Source organism: Arachis hypogaea, chromosome 18 (assembly GCF_003086295.3).
Source record: "Arachis hypogaea cultivar Tifrunner chromosome 18, arahy.Tifrunner.gnm2.J5K5, whole genome shotgun sequence".
NCBI classification, from domain to species: Eukaryota; Viridiplantae; Streptophyta; class Magnoliopsida; order Fabales; family Fabaceae; genus Arachis; species Arachis hypogaea.
Window position 1 is genome coordinate 108,091,187 of NC_092053.1, and position 24,711 is coordinate 108,115,897.

Consider the following 24,711-nt stretch of genomic DNA (forward strand, 5'->3'; position numbering starts at 1 on the left):
TGGTTAGAAGGTACTTAAGAGCAGCATGGTCAGTATAAACAATAACCTTGGAACCCAATTAAGTAGGATCTAAATTTATCAGTTGCAAAAATAACAGCCAGTAATTCCTTCTCTGTAGTGGTGTAATTCTTCTGTGCGTCATTCAAAATACGACTAGCATAGTAAATGACGTGCATGAGCTTGTCTTGCCTCTGCCCCAAGACAGCCCCTATAGCATAATCATTGGCATCACACATTAGCTCAAATGGCAATTCCCAGTTGGGAAGGGCTATGATGGTGCAGAGACAAGCTTTGCTTTTAGAGTTTCAAAGGCATGCAAGCAATCATTGTTAAAAACAAAAGGAGTGTCAGCAACCAAAAGGTTGCTTAAAGGTTTAGAAATCTTAGAAAAATCCTTTGTAAACTTCCTGTAAAATCTTGCATGTCCTAAGAAACTCCTTATTGCCCTAACAGTATTGGGTGGTGGTAATTTTTCAATCACCTCCACTTTAGCTTTATCAACCTCTACTCCTTTGCTTGAAATCCGGTGACCAAGAACAATAACTTCAGTTAGCATAAAGTGGCATTTTTTCTAGTTTAAAACAAGGTTTATTTCTTGATAACGTTTCAAAATCAAGGCTAGGTGCTTAAGGCAAGAATTAAAAGAATCACCAAAAATAGAGAAGTCATCCAAAAATACCTCAATGAACTTTTAAACCATGTTAGAGAAAATAGAGAGCATACACCTCTGAAAAGTTGCTGGGACATTACACAGTACAAACAGCATCCTCCGGTAAGCAAATACTTCAAAAGGACATCAGAATGCCCTCTTCTCCTGATCTTGAGGGTCTACAGTGATCTTATTATAGCCAGAGTATCCGTCTAGGAAGTAGTAGAAAGCATGGCTGGCTAACCTCTCAAGCATCTGATCAATGAAAGGTAGGGGGAACTGGTCTTTTCGTGTAGCTGTGTTGAGCCTCCTATAGTCAATACAGATGCGCCACCCTGTGACAGTTCTTGTGGGGATAAGCTCATTTTTTTCGTTCTGGATCACAATCATTCCTCCTTTCTTGGGAACCACTTGTACAGGACTGACCCAAGAGCTATCCAAAATAGGGTAAATGATTTTGGCTTCCCGGAGCTTCATAACTGGTTTAGCATCATTCTCAAGTAAAATCTTGTAGATACACTTAATTGGACTAATCCCTTTTAAGTTACTAATGGTCCATGCAATGGCAGTTTTATGGCTTCTGAGAATCTTATGATCACTGGATAAGTGCCTTTGTCTCCCAGGAATAGATACTTCAATGATGGAGGTAAGAGCTTCAACTCAAGTTTCAGACGCCCTTCCTCAGTGTGAAGCGTGTGAAACTTCTCCCTCTGAGGAGGTGACTCATCAATCTCAAGCAAAGTATCTTTAGAGGAATATTCTAGAATATTTTCAAGCTTTTCAGCTTCAAACGCTTCTTCTATGAGAGATTCAATCATATCAACTCTCATACACCCCTCTGAATTAACAGGGTGTCGTTAGGCCTCTAACACATTGAGAACAACTTCCTTTTCATTGACCCTCGGAGTTACTTCACCCTTCTAAACATCAATAAAGGCTCTTTCTGTGGCTAAAAATGGTCTTTTAAGAATGATAGAGGCATTTTTGTCCTCCTTCATGTCTAATATCACAAAATCAGCAGGGAAGAAAAAGGGTCCTACTTTCACAAGCAGATTCTCAATAACTCCAAGAGGATACTTAATAGAACGGTCGACAAGTTGAAGAGAAATGCAGGTAGGTTTGACCTCATCAATTTGGAGCTTTTTCATCAATGAAAGAGGCATGAGGTTTATACTAGCTCCAAGATCACATAAGGCCTTCTGAATAGTGGTGTCTCCAATGGTACAAGGAATTAGGAAGCTCCCAAGATCCTGTAGCTTTTTTGGGAGATTTTTCTGGATGATTGCACTACATTCCTTAGTCAATACCACTGTCTCAACTTATTTCCAATCCCTCTTATTACTCAACAACTCCTTCATAAACTTGGCATAAAAAGGCATTTGCTCAAGAGCCTCTTCAAAGGGAATGATATCAAGCTTCCTAAAGACTTCCAAAAATTTGGAGAATTGCTTTTCCTTAGATGCCTTCTGAAGTCTTTGGGGATATGGCATTTTTGCCTTGTACTCTGGAGCCTTGGGTAGAGCAGGATGTGTATCAAGAATATAATAACTGAAAAAAGGTTATCTGGATGCCTTGAAGGGGCGTTCTTTAAATATTCATGGGAGTTTAGCGCCCTCCCTGGCTCCCCTGCTGGGTGTTCAGCACCCTCCCTAGCACTATCTGTCTCTACAATTTCCTTCTTCTATGTCTCTTTTTCAACCTTCTCTTCACCACTCTTAATTCTTGACCCCACAATCTGACCACTTCTCAATTGAACGGCCTGGTACTCTTCTCTAGAGTTGGAAATCATGTCACTGGATCTCTCGGGTGTTTGCTTGCGCAACTAATCCAACTGCATCTCTAAATCCCAGAGTGAAGCTCTGGTTTCCTGCATAAAGCTATATTGGCTCTTAGAGAGTTCTGCAATCATGGATGCCAAGTCAGGACCATTATGGTGCTGAGAGGGTTGAAAAGGAAGATTGTTGAATTGATTCTGATTGAACCCACCTTGAAAATTATTGGCATAATTTGGTTGTTGTCCCTAAGGTTGCTCTCCCTACCCAAACTTTGAGTGGTTCCTCCATCCTTGATAAAGAGGCTGAGAATAAGGAGCATCACTGAGATTTCTGGAGGAATTCCCCATGTAATTGACTTGCTCAGGCGTATGCTGGCTATAGTTGCACGTCTCACCTAGAGGGAAGTTGCCACTCATGTCATAAAGAGCATCTAGAGGAGCACCATGAACATTAGCAACTGGACGCTGCATGCCACTCAATTGCTGAGTGATGAGACTCATTTTTTGGGATAAGAGCTTGTTTTGAGCAAGAAGTACATCTACAGCATCTACCTCCATAACTCCTTTCTTCACTAAAGTCCTCTCAGAAGAGTATAAGTACTGATTATTGGCCACCATCTCAATCAGCTCATTGGCCTCTTCAGGCATTTTCTTCATGTACAAAGAACCACCTACAGAATTGTCTAGAGATATTTTGGCCATGTCAGAGAGTCCTTCATAGAAAATATGCATCCTGATCCAATCTGAAAACATGCAAGGAGGGCACTTCCTGAGCATCAACTTGTACCTCTCCCAGACTTCATAGAGGGACTCATTATCTCCCTGCATAGAGGTCTAAACATCCATCCTCAGCTTAGTCAGCCTCTGAGGAGGGAAGAACTTGTTCAAAAACTTGTTAACCACCTTGTCCCAAGTGTCCAGGCTCTCCTTGGGCTGAGCATCAAGCCACTATTTTGCTCTATCCCTCACAGCAAATGGAAAGAGAATTAGCTTATAAACTTCAGGATTCACTCCATTAGTTTTCACAGTATCACAGATTTGTAGGAAGTTGGCGATAAACAGATTTAGATCCTCCTGCGGGAGTCCATGAAGCTGACAATTTTGTTGCACCAGAGTACTCAGTTGTAGCTTTAGCTCAAAATTGTTTGCTCCAATGGGGGGTGCAACAATGCTGTTCCCATAGAAATCAGGAGTGGGGGCAGTGTATGAGCCCAGGGTCCTTCTAGGTTGCTTATTTCTATTCGGATCCATGGTAAGCTAATTCCTGTTTCTGCACACACAAACAGAAAATAAAGAAAAGTGAGAATCTCTATGTTAGAGTACAGAGAATTTCCAGTGAGGCATTGGTGCATGAAATTATGATTCACACTTTTCACAACTCCGCATAACTAACCAGCAAGTGCACTGGGTCGTCCAAGTAATAAACCTTACGTGAATAAGGGTCGATCCCACGAAGATTGTCGGCTTGAAGCAAGCTATGGTCATCTTGTAAATCTCAGTCAGGCGGATTTAAATGGTTATAAGGTTTTGATAATTAAAAGATAAATAAAATATAAAATAAAATAAGATAGAGATACTTATGTAATTCAGTGGGTGAAATTTCAGATAAGCATTTGGAGATTCTTTATTGCTTCTGAACCTCTGCTTTCCTATTGCCTTCTTCCAATCATGCGTGCTCCCTTCCATGGCAAGCTGTATGATCCTCTCAGATGAAAAATACCATGTACAGCTACTACACGACTAATCATCTGTCGGTTCTCACTAGCGTCAGAATAGGACCCTTATCCTTTTGCACACTATCACTGCGCCCAACATTCACAAGTTTGAAGCTCGTCACAGTCATCCCTTCCCAGATCCTACTCGGAATACCATAGACAAAGTTTAGACTTTCCGGATCCCAGGAATGCTGCCAATTTGTTCTAGCCTATACTACGAAGATTCTGATCTCACGGACTCGGTCCGTGGATCAGAGACCCAAGAGATACGCACTCAAGCTGTCGCCCAATGACTACGTTGAGCTCAGATAGAACGGAAGTGGTTGTCAGCACGCGTTCATAGAATTGAGAATAATGATGAGTGTCACGAATCATATAATTCTCCAGATTGAAGTACGAGTGAGTATCTTAGAATAGAATCAAGCATAATTGAATAGAAAAGAGTAGTAATTGCATTAATTCATGAAGAACAGTAGAGCTCCACACCTTAATCTTTGAGGTGTAGAAACTCCACCGTAGAAAATAAATAAGTGAAAAAGGTCTAGGCATGGCCGTGAGGCCAACCTCCAAAACGTGAACAATGGTCTCGAAAGTATGATAAAAGATATAAATACAATAGTAAAAAGTGCTATTTATACTAAACTAGTAACTTAGGTTTACAGAAAATGAGTAACTAAGTGCAGATAGTGCAGAAATCCACTTCCGAGACGAACTTGGTGTGTGCTTGGGCTGAGCATTGTAGTTTTCACGTGCATAGGCTGTTCTTGGAGTTAAACGCCAGCTTGGGTGCCAGTTTGGGCGTTTAACTCCAGTTTTCGTGCCAGTTCTGGCGTTTTACGCCAGAAAGTTTTTTGGCTGGATTTTAGCGCCAGTTTGGGCCACCAAATCTCGGGCAAAGTATGGACTATTATATATTGCTGCAAAGCCCAAGATGTCTACTGTCCAACGAAATTGAGAGCGCACCAATTGGGTTTCTGTAGCTCCAGAAAATCCACTTCGAGTGCAGGAGGGTCAGAATCCAACAGCATCTACAGTCAGATTTTTGTTCAGGTCCCGCAATTTCAGCCAGAAAATACCTGAAATCATAGAAAAACACACAAACTCATAGTAAAGTCCATAAATGTAATTTTTGAATAAAAACTAATAAAAATATAATAAAAACTAACTAAATCATACTAAAAACTATGTAAAAACAATGCCAAAAAGGGTATAAATTATCCGCTCATCAGGCATCCTATGTAAAAAAGAAATAAAATAAAATAAAACAAGAAATGGACCTAAAAGTTTCAAAAATAATTAAGAAAAATTAAAATACTAATTCAAAAATTAAACAAGGAAGAACACTGATATTTTTGAAAATTTAAAAAAAAAAATTACTACAGGACACCAAACTTGATTTCATAATTTAAGGAAAAAAATTGTAAGCTAATTTCAAAAATTAAAGAAATAAATAAAATAAATCTAAAGCAAAAATGCCTAATCTAAACAATCAGACAACTGGTAGGTGCCAATCACCGTCAGTCCCTGGCAACGGCGCCAAAAACTTGGTCCGGATTTTGAAAATATCCATAACTGAATCGGTAAGTGTACTGGGTCGTCCATGTAATACCTCAGCTAAGTGAGGGTCGATCCCACGAGGACTGATGGACTGAGCAACAATGGTCAACTGATTGGTTTAGTTAGGTAGACAAAAGAGTTGGTTTGGTGAATTGAGCATTAAACAAAAATTCAAAAGTGAAGAAAGCAAATAAGAGAATTGGTGAAAAATCAGTGAGAGAAAGCAGTTAAGGTATCAAAAATGTTTACTTTTCTGGATTAAGTTTTCTTACCAACTATTTAAATCATGCAAGATTCATTTCATGGCAAACTGTAATTGACTAAACCCTAATCCCTTAGTGATTTAGTCTCCTCTAACCTTCATCAACCGTCAATCCCTTGGTCACTTGATTCCAATTAGAGGGTTAAGTTCAAATCTAGTTTATGGCCACAAAAACCCTAATTACCCAAAGCTAAACGAATTATATGTCACGTATCCAGATTGGTTTAAGTAATTAGCAATTTAGGCAGAATTTACTTTCAAGCTGTGTTCAGGTGAGGGACCTTTTCTAAGGGTCACAAGAACGCATCTAGAATAAGGGTCATACTCTCGTTCCACCCAGATTCATAAAATGAAGGACGAAAGTAATTCTTGAAACTAAATCAATACATTAATTAAAATAGAAGAGCAATTAGTCTTAATCCATAGAAATAAACAGAGCTCCTAACCTTAACCAAAGGGGTTTAGTGGCTCATGACTTACAGAGAAAATAAGGGTTCTAAAAAGTGTAAAAGTGCGGACGTGAGAAGATCCCCCTAAAGGGTGAATCTTTTCCCTTTTATATCTAACCTAATTTGATTTTAAAATAAAATAAAATAATAAATCCTAAAACTAAAAGATATTATTTGTAAATAAAAATTACAAAGATAAAATAAAAGATAACTAATAAAAGCTAAATTAACTCGCAGATACTTCATTGATGAGGTTTCATTTCAGATTGTCTGGCGCTAAATGCCACAAAGAGGCAAAAACGTCCCTTTTGCTTATTGGTTGCTGGCGCTAAATGCAAATTCCAAATGCAAGGTACAAGCATCCAACTATTTTTCAAAGCATATTTGAATAGAAAATACCCAGAAATAGAAGTTGCAAAATTAATCTAAAAACAAAAAAAAAAAGAAAAGAAAAAATCAAACTGCAACAAAGTAAATACAAAGTACAAACTTTGGAAGCCATTAGGCAAAGGCATAACCTCATAAGAACAGCAAAGGAATCATAAAATGAATATCTTAAAAATGTGCCTCCACAACAATAAATAGGGAAAAACAAAGTGGTCAAGAACCATAAGACATATATACCTTTAGAAGACGATTGAGGAATAGAGAAGGGACAAGACAAGATGCGAACAGCGAAGCCGGTGAGCTGGCGACAAACACGATAACAGACAATGGGCAAAGGGCTGTGAAATAGAATTGTAGAGCAAACGTTGGGGAACGAGGGGAAGACCCTCGAGCATGACGAACCATGAGGATTGCGAACGACAACAACGAACCTAGCGGCGATCTTGAGCACGATGGGCAGTGACGGTGAGACGAATTGCAGCGTGATGGAGGCTAGGGTTTTCAGAAACTTTCAAGGAAGAATTGCGAGATGGACGGATGGTGGCAGAAGCACGACTAAGGACGACGAGCAGGCGAGTGAGACGACGAACAGACAAGTGAGACGATGAAGATTTTGCGCGCCTGCGATTGGGGAGAACGAAGAGGTGCACGACGACGGAGGGCACGACGATAGGGAGATTGGAGAAGCGGGTAGGGTTTTGTTATTTGGTGCTTTGGTAGAGACTCGAAAGAAGGAATGAGAGTGAGTGAAGGGCTTTGATGACGAAAAGGAAACAAAAAAATTCACTAAGTGTCGTATTTGTATTTGGCGTTCTTATAGTAGGAAACGCTTTTTAAGTGCACTCAAAACATAACAAATAGGTTACTCTTCAAAACCACTCTCTTTGGTGAAAAAAGTATACCCAAAGATATTAAGATAAAGCAAATTTTATAAGTGATCTTTATAATATTTAAAGAGATACTTTGCAAGTGATACCACAATTATATTTTTTATTTTCTTATAAAAGGTAACACGGAAAAAAGCGTAATTTATTCTATAAATATAGTTTAAAAAAAGTGTGGTTGAATATATAATTTTCTTGTAGTGTAACGATGAGAGAACATAAAAAGTTGTTGAGAAGAGAATAGGCACTACAAGAAAAACACCCATTCAGGTACACTTGAAAAATGTAGCCAAAAGTGAAAAAAATGATGCCTTAGGCTACGGCTACGCTTTTTGGGCTACGGCTACGCTTTTTGGGGTGATTCCTATTCGGCCGTTGCCTATTCTCAAAGGCTACGCTTTTCTGCACCAAGGGCTACGCTTTTGGCGTTTGGGAATAGGCTACGCTTTTCAAGTGATGTTGTCCAGGACCAAAGCCTACGCTTTTCAGCTTTCGTTCTTCCAGAATAGGCTACGCTTTTCAACCCCTACTGCATCACTTGTAAAGCGTAACCACATTGTATACCATAGCTACTTTTTATAAGCGTAGCCTTAGGTCCCTCTTTTTTTTTTGTATACTATAGCTACTGTATATAAGTGTAGCCTTAGGTCTCTTTTTTTTTTCTATATACTATAGCTACTATATATAAGTGTAGCCTTAGGTCTCTTTTTTTTTTTTTGTATACTATAGCTACTGTACATATAGGTGTAGCCTTAGGTCTTTTATTTTCTATATATATATATATATATAATTATCTAATAATTATTAATACAACATAATAGTTAATATGATTACATGTATAAATGAATTGAATATTACAAAATAAAAATAAATACATAATTATACTAAATAATTTTTTTATATAATAAAAATTGTCTCTAACCAAAATATATTTATAACATTGATCCAAAAGTACTAGAATAAAGTTAACTGTAAAAATTCATACAACTCAAACTAAAGTAAGCATAGCCATATCAAAACCATAATATCACTTAGCCAATAAAAGTATCTTCTAATAAAAATCATTAGTCAACCATACAGGTAAAGATTCTAAATAGCACTCTATCTTAGGTAATAAACTACAATAATAATCAGCTTAATCTTCATTGCTTAATCTTCATTGTTACCCTGCATAATTATATAGAAAAGTAGTTAAAAAAATATTCATAATGACATTCGTAATTATAAAAATTAAATGGAACACGTAGTCATAATAAACCAAGAAAGCATATACTAAAAAAAATATGGTCATGGCAGAAGAGGTGAATTCAAGGAATTATGTATTTTGTTTCATTCAAACCATGAAAATCTACTGGTGTTTCTTTCTTCCATTTCCTTTAACACAATTCTGATATGTCCCTATAGCATTTTTCATGCACTAATTAACCAGACTTTCACACTTAAATTAGATATACGGACAAATTCATATGTACCAAGTGCACAAAATCAAAAATACAACCACCAGAATTACACAAACAAATTTCAGCCATAGCAATACAACTTCAGTGTTAATAAAGCCAACAAACATTTTCAGCCATAGCAACTAATGTAAATGCAAGTAAAAAACTATGGAACAAAGAATAGATAAGGACATACCACATCTAAGTTCGGAAAATGTGTTGATCCATGGCCGCTATTCGCATCAATAGGAGACTGTTGGGCGTCTTGTAATAAAGCTTCTAGTTCTTCTGGCCTCATTCCAGGTTCCGATCGCTGCAGTAATAACTTGATCATATTTCGCAACCCATGAATCTCTTCGTCTTGTTTTTGCTGTTTGGCCTCTTGTTTTTGCTGTTGGGCCTCCATGTGTCCAAGTTTATCCTTCAGACTAGACACTTCCTCTTTGTGCTGATTCTTGATTTCATTAATTTCAGCATATTTTTTTAAATCAGTCTTTGTTACAGATCTTCCATACAACCTTACCCGACCTGGTTGTTCTTTCCCGAATAAGGCCTCAAATGCTTCCTCTTCTGTTTCACCAGTAGCTTGGCGGTGTTGGAAGTCTTCCTGCATAGAAGAAACATTTAAAGCTGAGTTAGTTACCGTATCTTAAATTTGATATGTAATTATGAATGATTTAATGAACTCTTACAACAGCAGTTTGTGTTTCCTCATCCACTTCTTTCCTCTTCCGACTTGTTCGGGTAGCAATGAACATCTCAAACCTTTTTGGTTCCTCCTTTGTTTCCTTTGTTGCTTGCTGCAAAATAAGATCATACTTCAATTTTTTCCTTCAATTTATGCAAATATAAATTCTAATAAATATAAATCTACTATTTACCATAGCCACTCGTACTCTTCCGAAATTGATAGGCCCCATGCGATGTGGAAACTTCACATTTTCCTTGTGTTGCTTGTTTCTTTGACTTATTGACTGGAAGTGAATAAAAAGTTAGCATACAGTTACTAAAGCGTGCAGCATAATGAGTTAGGAAAATTGACTAGCAAGGCTGCATTATTAAGCTAAAGCACTGAACAATACCCAAAAGCAAGCATAAAAGATCTATTTATAATACATTGGAACACCTGTTCAGTTTTTTCACAACTGTAAAAATTCACACTTCACATGATCAAGTAAATTTTATAACCGAAAAAATCCATTCACATTTTTCATGATTTCCACTTCCTTCTTAGCTTTATACTTCCATTTTAGTATTCCAATTGCAAAAGGTAATGACATCTCATCTCGTGTAAAATATGCTTACCCAAACCCCTCATCATTCAATCAATTAATTCCAGTGACCTATAAGTCAATCCAGTAAAAGAAAAATTCAGATGTGGTTTTCATGAGAAAATCTATTACTCAAATTAAATAAAAAAAATAACTTGGCAGAAAGTGTTATATCACATTGAAAAATAGAACTTGTTAGATGACTATACAAAGGTTTTCAACCACAAGTATTTACAGAAGCAACCAAAACCTATGGATAATTCAATGTTCCAAGTAGTCCACACCACAATTAGTGTTATATTAGTTGCATCCTATGCAGAACTATATCAAATTTAGAACTGTTTCCAGATTGAAGGCTTAAAGAATCAGGGTTGAGTTTGACGATTCGAGTTTAGCTAAGCTCCATGAATTTAGATGAACTCTCGAGTTTGACACGAACCTCAAATCTCAAGAGTATATATGTTCATAAATACAGTGAACAAAATTTATACATAATTTCTTAACATATTAAAGTAAGAAAGATTCAAATTTTATACATAACTTCAGTGGGAAGGGAAAGAAAGAAAGAAAGAGGAAAAAAATCAATCTCAAACTTGAAAAATGAAGTATGAAATAGAACAGAACTCCACTTCCAAATCAGAAGCATCAGATGCAGAAAAATTACAAAAGTAAATTCAAGGGGAAAAGGTATTCTGCAATAAGAGATTATGTGTAAGAACTAAAAAGCTAGCTACTCAGATCCTTCATCTGCCAAATTGCTCTTTCAATAGTCAAATAGTTTCACATGAAAAGTCGACATATATAGTCTTTTACCTGGATTAGAGGATGACTCCAATAATAGATCAATTTTATGAAACCACTTTCTGGTACTTGTGGGGGTCGATTCTTCACCATATCTTCAATAGTATCATAGGGAACGAAGTGCTTTTGCTTAATCTTTCCTTTGAACCGCTTCCAAGCATCTCGAATCGCTTGCATTACCCACTTTTCTCCACTGTCTGGGAGGAGAAACTTGGTCTGCATGATTATAGGTAATTGTTATATGCTCTTGTGCTGAATAAAAAAACTGAAATCAATAATTACCAAGTGTCTTACGTTAACATAGTCCCACATGAACTTCTTAGCTTTAAGAGGAACAGCATGCCAACTAGTGTACAAAAGACTAACGAATCTTTTATTTCTACCAATAGTGCCAACAAAACTAGTTAAATTAGAAACACTTTGGTCGGTTGGTCCTACGGGCTGTCCAAGATCAAAAGTGACTTCTTCTCGCTGTTCCATAGTCCTTGCATAAATCTCCTTGCATGTTGTTTTTCCACGGGTTTTCTTCTTTTTTGGCTCTCCTAGTTTCATTCATTGGTCAACATCAGATTATGCTTAATTAACTCGAGCTCAACAAGCATATAAAGCAAACAAGTACACAAATATAAATGGTTGATTCTCAGAGTCTTTGCAGGAATCAGGCGACCTTTCTTGTCAGGTTGGTTCTCGCTATTATCACTGGAATTTTCAGTATATCGAGAAGTTCCACACACACTACAGTGTTTTTCATCCTTTAGTTCTTTTCTATACAGGAGGCAATCATTAGGACAAGCATCAATTTTTTTATAATCTAGACCTAAATCTCTTATCATAGACTTTGTCTTATGGAAAGATGAAGGTATGTTAATGTCAGGCATTGCCTCTTTCAATAGCTCAAGAAGTGAAGTGAAGGAGGCATTGCTCCAACCGTGTAAACACTTTAACAAGTACAGATGGATGGTAAAAGATAATGTAGAAAATTTCTTGCAACCTGGGTATAACTCTTGACTTGCCCCATCTATTAAATTGTAAAACTTTTTAGCCACTTCATTTTGACCTACAGTAACACCCTCAGCATGAGATACATCTCCAAATGCATCATTAAGCAGTCCTTCGATGTCATCACGTGCACCTTCTTCATCATCCGTGTCATCGTCAACCGCCATCGGGATTGCCCATTCGCCATGATTAATCCATGTTCTATATCCCTTAACAAATCCGTCGGCTACTAAATGGTCGAATACCACATCTCTTCTATACCAATTAATGTTACAATACCTCTTACAAGGACATTGAATTTGTCGTCCGTCCGGTTCTCCCTCAGAGTATGCAAAGTCTAAAAAACTAATAACACCATTGATATACTCTTCGCTATACCTCGGTAGATCCATCCAATCCTTTGGCATATCACAAAACCTAATCGATAATTATTAAATTTTTTAGGCGGAAAATTTATAAGGGGTCGCAAAGTGAAGATTAGAAGAATAGAAGAGGCAGGGAGTTATTCGCTATAAAGGGAATGGGCAATGAAAAGGACATTCAAAGACTTGTAACTAGGTTGGGAAATAGTTCCTAGTCTTAGAAGTAATTCTCTAGAAACCTATTGAGGTAAAACAAATAAAGAGAAACATAGAATTTATAGTACAAATATAATAAGTTAAATTGCAACTTCAAAACTAACAAATCAAAAGAATTAAAGTATGCATTGTACCTTGCCATGACACGATCAACGTTTTGACAAAATCTTCTTGGAAGACCTTAACCAAAACTTTCGCCTTCAACGTTAAACACGAATAACTGTAAAAATTACAGACAAAAAAAATTGTAATTGCCATATCCAACCATTTAACCACGAATTTAGCACAATCATCATTTAGCAAGAATTAAATTGATACAATCAAACAGATTTGGGACCCAGCAGCAGCAGCAGCAATTAAATTATTCAACAGATAACGGCAATCTAATTAAGTAAAAATACAAAATATTATTGTGTAAAACTATGATATTTACCACTCTAATTTTTTAATTAATTAATATTCTTCTGCTCTGTGATCCACTCCAGCATGTTATATCAATATTATATATATACATAGCTCATGATATTCATAACTAGTGTACCCTTGTTTGGCTATTCCATAATGGGAATGGCTCTTTCGAAAAACAGAGCACCCAAGCAATGTAACTATATATCCAGTTGGCAAAGAATGTTCTTTAATAATAATGAAAAGAGTTGTAATAATAGTAATTTTTAGGGAAATAGTTCTAATTAACTTTATGCAAGCTGATTTTTTCACACAAATTTGAAGGAATCAAGAAATTTTAAGCGGAGAGAATTTTAATGTTTCCTTTTTTCAGTCAAATAATTCAGATTCAATTCATTTTCAATTTCATTGGGTTTTGACTTTTTTTATTACTATAATTAAAGAGACCAAAGAAATAAATGCCACCTCTCTTTAATCTAATCCTGTTTAATTACATGCAGTTTCTTGAATCTCAATCAACAAAGAATAAAGTTAAAGTAGACAAACAATAATCATTTGTTATCACAATAATAATGTGGCATGCACTTAATTAGATAGTACATGGCACAAAACTATACTCATCACTGTACAGAGCCAATCTTTAGGAGATTATTTTTCAAAAGAAAAAAAATTCATCTCAATTTGCTAAAAAAAGGTGGAAAACCATCAACTACAAAATCAGACAAGTATAAAGAGTGAAAATTGAAGGATCTTGTTTTGATGACATGGACTCTTGCATCGATGACTCCAACTTTCAAGAACAAGGTAATCAATTGTGTTATCTTTCATAAAATGTGTGATAAATTACATGGGCAATGGTATAGTGTTGTAGCAACATGTCCTAATTAAGTGACACAGGTGCACCATCAACCTCAGCAAAGATAGAACAACAACCACCCTCATACTCCTAATATTATAAACCGTACCCTCAAAACAGTTAAACAGAGCAGGTAGAACAACCCTCAATACTAAACCACCAAGCAACCCCATTTATTAGGATGACCAACCAAAAGACATAGATCCAAGCTAACACTTGTGCATTTTAAGTAATTCAGAAAAAAGCCACACACACACACACATATCCTTCAGGAGACCAGAAAATCAGAACCCAGATTTCATAACCATAATAAAAAACTATTATTATTATTATATTAATATAAGAAAAATAAATAAATTAATCAAATTGAAATACCAAGTACGGGGTACAGATTAAAATTGGAAAAAGCACCAGAAATATCTTCACTTGAGGTGATTTAAGTGGGAAAAAATTAAAAAAAAAAAGTTTACCAGAATGAGCAAGTTGGCAATGATACATATTGATGTCTAAGAGAACTAAAAATTTATATCAATTTCAAAAAAGAGAGACTACAATGACATTTAAGATCAATGCAGGACTAACTTGAGTGTTATGTATATATCTTTGGATGATATGAGTATTTTTCTCCATTATAGAATCTTTTTTGGGGGGAGGAATTTAAAAAGCTTTTACAATACCTCAGCCTCCTTGATAGGATCAGCTTGGTTACGGTACTGATCTAATAGTGTCTGCACGGCTTTTCCTTCTGGAGAGTTCCTCACATTCCTAGCGCGGACGCGAGCTTGAACTCGAACAAGAGCCTACATGCACCTTAGAGTAACAGCAGCTTGCTTCCTCGCTAGCCTTCCGCGAAATATAGCCTGCAGCCTCACCACTGCCCTCAACACCCTCAAAGCTCGTCTTGCCTGCAACATTCATCACATAATTAAGGTCAAAAACTCAAAATAAACAAGTAAGAAAAATACAAATACAATCACATGGAACACAAGTTTAACATACTGATAAAACTCTCTGAACACAAGGATCAATCTTGCAACTATGAACTACCTCTCTCTGGTCAAATCGAAACCCACCAACATTGTGCTCAAGCATTCCTTAGGAAACTACAAAAAATTGTGGCTTGATGTCTTACAATGGACTAAGCTTCAATAGGTCAAAGTCTTACCATGGTTGAACTCATTCAAAATTAGGATCTAGTTAGTAATTCTTCTGCAAAAGATCATGCTGTGATCTTAGGAATCCTGATCCTTACCTGACCTAGAATTTTAGTAATTTAACAACAACTAACTATTGCATGTTAAAGATACTAGAATTAGAAGTTGAGAGTTTTTATTAAAGGAAAAAAAATTTAAATGATATTTCTGGCAAGGATTCAGTATCAATGAATAAGCTAATGAAAAAACCAACCATGAGTAAAAGGAGAAATGATACATATTGATATTCCTAGATATTGTAGTATAAAAAAACCTAAAAACAATTGAATTTCAATAAACTAAGTAGGATTCTGTCTCAGATAAGCAGAGATCTAATAACTTCTTAACCATGTTGCATTTCGTATCATAGTTTTTTTATCTTTCTTTCAACTGTTTAAAGTAGTTTGAATGCTTTTAAACTTGATAACACCATTCAGCAGGCGTATATATAAGGAAGTAGGTCATGAAAATGAAAAAATTGTAATTTGTAATTTTCCACTAATGATAATAAGTATGACTTAGTGCTAAAGCTAATAGCATCACTATCATAGAGGTTTAGTCAACATTAAAATAGAGCATATGGGAATAGAAAGATCTGGCAACAGTTCAAGAAAAATTGATAGACCAACTACAATAATTTAATTTCTAACTTATATCATATTAGTCAGAAAATTCTCTATCACACTAATTTATTCATTGATTCTAAGAAAGGAAAACTGTATTCATGAAATACAACAGAATAGTTATAAATTGCTACCTACGATATCCTCAATTAGTTCTTCAACAGAATTCAAAAAAGAACACCATTAAGGACAGCTTTTCCAGCCATATCCTTCATCTATTTCACCTTCTTGTGCACCACACTATCTTTGTCCATCAACTGTTTCAGCCCTTTCTCTCTATGCATATATAAGTAGAACCATATACTTTGCTCTCTTGTGACCTCTAATTAAAGAACCATATACTACTTTTAATTTCTATGCAGAAGAACTATTCAATGATTTTTTCTGTACAGAAGAAACCTTGATTCATAGAATTATTCGTGACAGAAATATATTAAGAAATCTCGATTTTCTTGTCTTACCGGAGGCAATTAAGGAAGCAATAAAGAATCATAACCAATTAGTTCCATGTGATGGCAGTTACTGCATTTCATTTTTCTATTACCCAAACAAGTATGGTTTAGAACAACAAGCAACCTCTACTCAATTCAGATTTCAGTAAACAACAATTGAATCACTTGAACTAAACCAAACTTCAGATTTCACGGATAACAGACAATTAGTGTACAAAACTCCCAAATTAAAAACCCTAAATCGGAACCCTAAACCTCCAATTTCAGAACCAAATGAAAATCTATACACACCTTCTCGATGATGGTGAGCAGAGAGAACGTTGATGCTAGGCGCGCAGCGACGGTCGGCACAGAGACAACAAGAGTGAGATGCAACGGTGAGAGCAGAGACAACTTGGTTGAGCGGCGACAGTGAGTGCAGATACGACGATGGTGACCAGTGATGGTGAGAGCAGAGAATACGAAGGTAGATGAACGGTCTGGGTGGCGCGCTATGATCTGTGCAAGAGGGCGACTTAGCTTCGATTGACAGTCAGTGGTTAGTGGTTAGTGGGGGTGGTGTGTGGCAATGAGTGGTGAGTGGGGGTCAGTGGTTAGCTTCGATTCACGATGATGAGTCAGTGGTGAGTGGTGAGTGAGGGTTTTCTGAGGGTGATGATGAGCGATCTGAAGGTGATGATGAGTGAGCTGAGGGTGATGATGAGTGAGCCGAGGGTGAGTGGTGAGTGGGGGTCAGTGGTTAGCTTCGATTCGCGATGATGAGTCAGTGGTGAGTGGTGAGTGAGGGTTTTCTGAGGGTGATGATGAGCGATCTGAGGGTGATGATGAGTGAGCTGAGGGTGATGACGATGAGGGTTTTCTTCTCTTTGTGAGCTGAGTGTGAAATGGTTTTCTTTGTGAGCTGAGTGTGAGCTGAGGTTTTTTTTTTGTGTGAAAGGTGAAATGGTTTTCTTCTCTTAGAGGGAAATTTTTCATTAAGTGTGAACTGGATAAAAAGTTAAGAGGGAAAAAATTTACAAGTGTTAAGAGGAAAAATTTTGACAAGTATTAAGTTTTTAGTTCTAGATACATTAGGCATCACTTTTAAAATGCACCCAAAACTTAATAAATAGGCTACTTTCTAGCTAAAAGCGTTCCCTTTGATACGAAAAGTGAATCCATAGGTATCAATCTACGGCTACGCTTTATAAGTGATTTCTATAATACCTAAGGCTACACTTTTTAAATGATGCCACAATTGTGTATCCTTTTCTCTTATAAAAAGGCAACACAGAGAAAAGCGTAGCCTATTCTATGAATAGGCTACGCTTTTCAAATGTAGCTTAAAAAAAGTGTGGCTGAATGGGTATTTTTCTTGTAGTGAGGCCACGTTTCTTCTTGCTTCTTGGTAGGCCTTAAAAGTGTGGCAACACAGTATTTTCTTTTTATAATATTTGCTACTGCAAACAACAATAACATCATCATGAATCAACAATAGGAGCTACAACATCAACGTTATTGCCATCTCAAGCATTGAGTAGAACGTCATCTCTTTGTCTCTCAGTTCAAATTCCATTTGTCAATATTATATCCAAATATATTGATGTTTTAAGGTACCAATTTGTCTATATACATAGGCAATTATTTTGAGATAATTATTTACCAATGTTTTAATAATGAATTATCAGAGTTCGAAAAATGAATGATGGAAAACTAGTAAATTGCATTGAGTGATTTCTGGCTTATATACTTTCAAGTCTTACTTTCTTGGTTAGCAAGCTAATTAACTTAGGGTATGTTTGACAACCGTATTAAAAGGAAAAAAAAAAGTATGTTTTAACTTTTTGAAAGTTTTAATTTTGAGTTTGGCAAATTTTTCTCTTTATGAACGCTGAAGTAATTTTGTACTCAAAATTACGTTTACAAAAAGTTAACAATTTTTAGTTTTTGCATTTTATTAATGGACTTTTAATTATTGGCACTCAACCATTAATTTCTTTTTATTAACTTTATTCTATATATATGTTATTGTATTATTTATGAAATTCGTATTATTTCTCTTTAAATGAATTCTTTTTTCTATTATTTATTATTTTTATTTTTTATTAACTTTTTATTTGACATTATACACTTTTATAATTGTGATTTTTGTGTATTATATTTATTATTATTTTTTTATAATATAATTTATTGATCCTATTAGGTAAATGATGAGCGGATAATTTATACGCTTTTTGGCATTGTTTTTAGTATGTTTTTAGTAGAATCTAGTTACTTTTAGGGATGTTTTTATTAGTTTTTATGTTAAATTCACATTTCTGGACTTTACTATGAGTTTGTGTGTTTTTTTGTGATTTCAGGTATTTTCTGGCTGAAATTGAGGGACTTGAGCAAAAATCAGATTCAGAGGTTGAAGAAGGACCGCTGATGCTGTTGGATTCTGACCTCCCTGCCCTCAAAATGGATTTTCTGGAGCTATAGAACTCAAAATGGCGCGCTTCCAATTGCGTTGGAAAGTAGATATCCAGAGCTTTCCAGAAATATATAATAGTTTATACTTTGCCCAAGTTTAGATGACGCAAACTGGCGTTCAACGCCAGCTCTCTGCCCAATTCTGGCGTCTGGTGGACGAAATTGTGATCACATTAATGTAGTACTCTTTGTTGTTGTATGGAATCATTATTATGGCTCTTTACTATGTGTGGACACAACTCCGTTCAACTAACCAGCAAGTGCACTGGGTCGTCCAAGTAATACCTTACGTGAGTAAGGGTCGAATCCTACGGAGATTGTTGGTATGAAGCAAGCTATGGTCACCTTGCAAATCTCAGTTAAGTTGACTCATATGGGCTACAATATATTATGTAAATAAAACATAAAGAATAGGGATAGAGATACTTATGTAGATTCATTGGCAGGAATTTCAGATAAGCGAATGGAGATGCTTTTCGTTCCTCTGAACCTCTGCTTTCCTGCTATCTTCATCCAATCAGTCTTACTCCTTTCCATGGCTGGCTGTATGCAAGGGCATCACCGTTGTCAGTGGCTACATCCCCTCCTCTCAGTGAATCATATGCTCACGCACCCTGTCACGGCACGGCTATTCATCTGTCGGTTCTCGATCATGCTGGAATAGGATTCACCCTCCTTTTGCGTCTGTCACTAACGCCCAACAATCGCGAGTTTGAAGCTCGTCACAGTCATTCAATCATTGAATCCTACTCAGAATACCACAGACAAGGTTTAGACCTTCCGGATTCTCTTGAATGCCGCCATCATTCTAGCTTATGCCACGAAGATTCTGGTTAGGAGATCTAAGAGATACTCATTCTAGCTTAATTCATGTAGAACAGAAGTGTTTGTCAGGCACGCGTTCATAGGGGAGATGGTGATGAGCGTCACACATAATCATCACCTTCATCACGTTCTTGGGTGCGAATGGATATCTTAGAAGCGAAATAAGATGATTTGAATAGAAAACAGTAGTACTTTGCATTAATCTTTGAGGAACAGCAGAGCTCCACACCTTAATCTATGGAGTGTAGAAACTCTACCGTATGAAAATACATAAGTGAAGATCCAGGCATGGCCGTGTGGCCAGCCCCCTATGATCTAAGAACCAGACGTCCAAAGATGCCTAATACAATAGTAAGAGGTCCTATTTATAATAAACTAGCTACTAGGGTTTACATGAGTAAGTATTTGATGTATAAATCCACTTCTGGGGCCCACTTGGTGTGTGTTTGGGCTGAGCTTAAGTGTTGCACGTGCAGAGGCCATTTGTGGAGTTGAACGCCAGTTTTTGTGCCAGTTTGGGCGTTCAACTCTGGTTTTGGATCCTTTTCTGGCGCTGGACGCCGGATTTGAGTAGAAAGCTGGCGTTGAACGCCAGGTTACGTCGTCAATTCTTGGCCAAAGTATGGACTATTATATATTGATGGAAAGCCCTGGATGTCTACTTTCCAACGCAATTGGAAGCGCGCCATTTCGAGTTCTGTAGCTCCAGAAAATCCACTTTGAGTGCAGGGAGGTCAGAATCCAACAGCATCAGCAGTCCTTTTTCAACCTCTGAATCTGATTTCTGCTCAAGTCCCTCAATTTCAGCCAGAAAATACCTGAAATCACAGAAAAACACACAAACTCATAGTAAAGTCCAGAAATGTGAATTTAACACAAAATCTATTAAAAACATCCCTAAAAATAACTAGATCCTACTAAAAACATACTAAAAACAATGTCAAAAAGCGTATAAATTATCCGCTCATCACAACACCAAACTTAAATTGTTGCTTGTCCCCAAGCAACTGAAAATCAAAATAGGATAAAAAGAATAGAATATACTATAAATTCCAAATTATCAATGAAACAGAGCTTCAATCATATGAGCGGGACTTATAGCTTTTTGCCTCTTGAATAGTTTTGGCATCTCACTTTATCCATTGAGGTTCAGAATGATTAGCATCTATAGGAACTTCAAATTTCGAATAGTGTTATTGACTCTCTTAGTTCAGCATGATGATTCTTCAACACAGCTTCTTTATGAGTCTTGGCCGTGGCCCTAAGCATTTTGTTTTCCAGTATTACCACCGGATACATAAATGCCACAGACACATAATTGGGTGAACCTTTTCAGATTGTGACTCAGCTTTGCTAAAGTCCCCAATTAGAGGTGTCCAGGGTTCTTAAGCACACTCTTTTTTTTTTTTTTTGCTTTGGACCTTGACTTTAACCGCTCAGTCTCAAGTTTTCACTTGACACCTACACGCCACAAGCACATGGTTAGGGACAGCTTGGTTTAGCTGCTTAGACCAGGATTTTATTCCTTTAGGTCCTCCTATCCACTGATGCTCAAAGCCTTGGGATCCTTTTTATTTGCCCTTGCCTTTTGGTTTTAAGGGTTATTGGCTTTTTGCTCTTGCCTCTTGGTTTTAAGAGCTTTTGGCTTTTTCTGCTTGCTTTTTCTTTTTCTTTCTATTTTTTTTTCGCCTAATTTTTTTTCTTCTTTTTTTTTTTCTGCAAGCTTTGTTTTTTTTGCTGCTTTTTCTTGCTTCAAGAATCATTTTTATGATTTTTCAGATTATCAAATAACATGTCTCCTAGTCATCATTCTTTCAAGAGCCAACATATTTAACATTCTTAAACAACAACTTCAAAGGACATATGCACTGTTCAATCATACATTCAGAAAACAAGAAGCATTGTCACCACATCAATATAATTAAACTAAGTTCAAGGATAAATTCGAAACTCATGTACTTCTTGTTCTTTTAAGTTAAAACAGTTTTTTTTTATTTAAGAGAGGTGATGGATTCATAGGGCATTCATATCTTTAAGACATAGTTAGTAACTACTAATGATCATGTAATGAAGACACAAACATATATAAGCACATAACATATAAAAACGAAAAACAGAAGAAATAAGAGCAAGGAATGAATCCACCTTAGTGATGATGGCGTTTCCTTCTTGAGGAATCAATGATGTCCTTGAGCTCTTCTATGTCTCTTCCTTGCCTTTGTTGCTCCTCCTTCAGTGCTTTTAGATCTTCTCTGATTTCATGAAGGATGATGGAGTGCTCTTGATGTTCCACCCTTAGTTGCTTCCAATAATTGTGTGGAAGAAAATGTATCCCTTGAGGTATCTCAGGGATCTCTTGATTTGCAGTCAAATGTTCTACCACTGAGCTATAGACCCTTGATGGAAGCTTTTGTCTTCCCTTTCCTCTTTCTAGAGGTTTCTCTGGCCTTAGGTGCCATCAATGGTTATGGAAAAAAACAAAAAAGCTATGCTTTTACCACACCAAACTTAGAATGTTGCTCGCCCTCGAGCAAAAGAAGAAAGAATAGAAGAATAAGAAGAAGATATGGGAGTGTGTATTCGGCCATATGGGTGGGATTGGGTGGGAGAGAGATGTTGAATTTTTGAAGGTAGTGGGTGTATGGATGTGAGTGGTAAGTGGAAAAAAAGAAGGGATGATCATGAATGGAAAGAGAGATGATGAGGTAGGTGGGGATCCTGTGGGGTCCACAGATCCTGAGGTGTCAAGGCATTTACATCCCTGCACCAATTTAGGCATGTAAAATGCCCTTGCACACAACTCTGGGCGTTCAGCGCCAGGTTGGTGCCCATTTTGGGCATTCAACGCCCCTTTGCTGCCATTTCTGGCGTTGAACGCCAGAACCATGCTTGTTCTGGGCGTTCAGCGCCAGGATGCTCCCATTCTGGGCGTTCAGCGCCAGAATTATGCTCTGTTCTGGCGTTGAACGCCAGGCAGATGCTCCTCCAGGGTGTGGTTTTTCTTCTGCTGTTTTTGACTCCGTTTTCAATTTTTATATTTATTTTGTGACTCCACATGATCATGTACCTATAAAGACACATAACTAAGAAAAATATAGTTAGATAAATAAGCATTGGGTTGCCTCCCAACAAGCGCTTCTTTAATGTCAATAGCTTGACAGTGGGCTCTCATGGAGCCTCACAGATGTGCAGAGCTTTGTTGAGACTCTCCAACACCAAACTTAGAGTTTGGATATGGGAGTTCAACACCAAACTTAGAGTTTGGTTGTGGCCTCCCAACACCAAACTTAGAGTTTGACTGTGGGGGCTCTGGTTGACTCTGCCTTGAGAGAAGCTTTTTCTGCTTCCTCTCCATGGTTGCAGAGGGAGATCCTTGAGTTTTAAACACAAGGGAGTCCTCATTCCATTGAAGGACTATTTCACCTCTGTCAACATCAATCACAGCTCTTGCTGTGGTCAGGAAAGGTCTTCCTAGGATGATGGATTCATCCTCTTCCTTTCCAGTATCCAGAACTATGAAATCAGCAGGGATGTAAAGGCCTTCAACCTTTACTAATACGTCCTCTACTTGTCCATAAGCCTGTTTTCTAGAGCTGTCTGCCATCTCTAATGAGATTTTAGCAGCTTGCACCACATAGATTCCCAGTTTCTCTATTACAGAGAGGGGCATGAGGTTTATTCCTGAACCAAGGTCACACAGAGCCTTAAAGACCATGGTGCCTATGGTACAGGATATTATGAACTTTCCAGGATCCTGTCTCTTCTGAGGCAATGTCAGTTGATCCAGATCACTTAGTTCATTGATGAACAAGGGAGGTTCAACTTCCTAAGTATCAATGCCAAATAATTTGGCATTCAGCTTCATGATTGCACCAAGAAACTTGGCAGTTTGCTCTTCAGTAACATCCTCATTCTCTTCAGAAGAGGAATACTCATCAGAGCTCATGAAGGGCATAAGGAGGTTCAATGGGATCTCTATGGTCTCTAGATGAGCCCCAGAGTCCTTTGGTTCCTCAGAGGGAAGCTCCTTATTGACCACTGGACATCCCAGGAGGTCTTCCTCCTTGGGATTCACGTCCTCTCCTCTCCTCACAGGTTCGGCCATGGCGCTTATGTCAATGGCCTTGCACTCTCCTTTTGGATTCTCTTCTGTATTGCTTGGGAGAGTACTAGGAGGGATTTCAGTGATCCTTTTACTCAGCTGGCCCACTTGTGCTTCCAGATTTCTAATGGAAGACCTTGTTTCATTCATGAAACTTACAGTGGCCTTAGATAGATCAGAGACTAGATTTGCTAAATTAGAAGCATTTTGTTCAGAGTTCTCTGTCTGTTGCTGAGTTGATGATGGAAAAGGCTTGCTATTGCTAAACCTGTTTCTTCCACCATTATTAAAGCCTTGTTGGGGCTTTTGATCCTTCCATGAGAAATTTGGATGATTTCTCCATGTTGAGTTATAGGTGTTTCCATAAGGTTCACCTAAGTAATTTACCTCTGCTATTGCAGGGTTCTCAGGATCATAGGCTTCTTCTTCAGAAGATGCCTCTTGACTACTGTTGGATGCAGCTTGCATTCCATGCAGACTCTGAGAAATCATATTGACTTGCTGAGTCAATATTTTGTTCTGAGCCAATATGGCATTCAGAGTATCAACTTCAAGAACTCCCTTCTTCATAGGCGTCCCATTACTCACAGGATTCCTTTCAGAAGTGTACATGAACTGGTTATTAGCAACCATGTCAATGAGTTCTTGAGCTTCTGCAGGCGTTTTCTTTAGGTGAATGGATCCACCTGCAGAAGTGTCCAGTGACATTTTTGATAGCTCAGATAAACCATCATAGAATATATCTAGGATGGTCCATTCTGAAAGCATGTCAGAAGGACACTTTTTGGTCAACTGTTTGTATCTTTCCCAAGCTTCATAGAGGGATTCACCTTCTTTCTGTCTGAAGGTTTGAACATCAGCTCTAAGCTTGCTCAGCTTTTGAGGAGGAAAGTACTTGGCTAAGAAAGCCGTGACCAGCTTATCCCAAGAGTTCAGGCTGTCTTTGGGTTGAGAATCCAACCATAATCTAGCTTTGTCTCTTATAGAAAAAGGGAAAAGCATGAGCCTGTAGACTTCAGGATCTACTCCATTAGTCTTA

General features: G+C 37.3%; 1 non-coding gene across 1 annotated transcript; it reads left to right on the plus strand.

Annotated features, from left to right (window-relative positions):
- The first annotated feature begins 24,434 nt into the window (after positions 1-24,434).
- LOC112773702 (small nucleolar RNA R71) lies at positions 24,435-24,542 on the plus strand. The gene has a single exon (XR_003188239.1). It is a non-coding gene; the product is annotated as a small nucleolar RNA R71 (small nucleolar RNA).
- Positions 24,543-24,711: the final 169 nt, after the last annotated feature.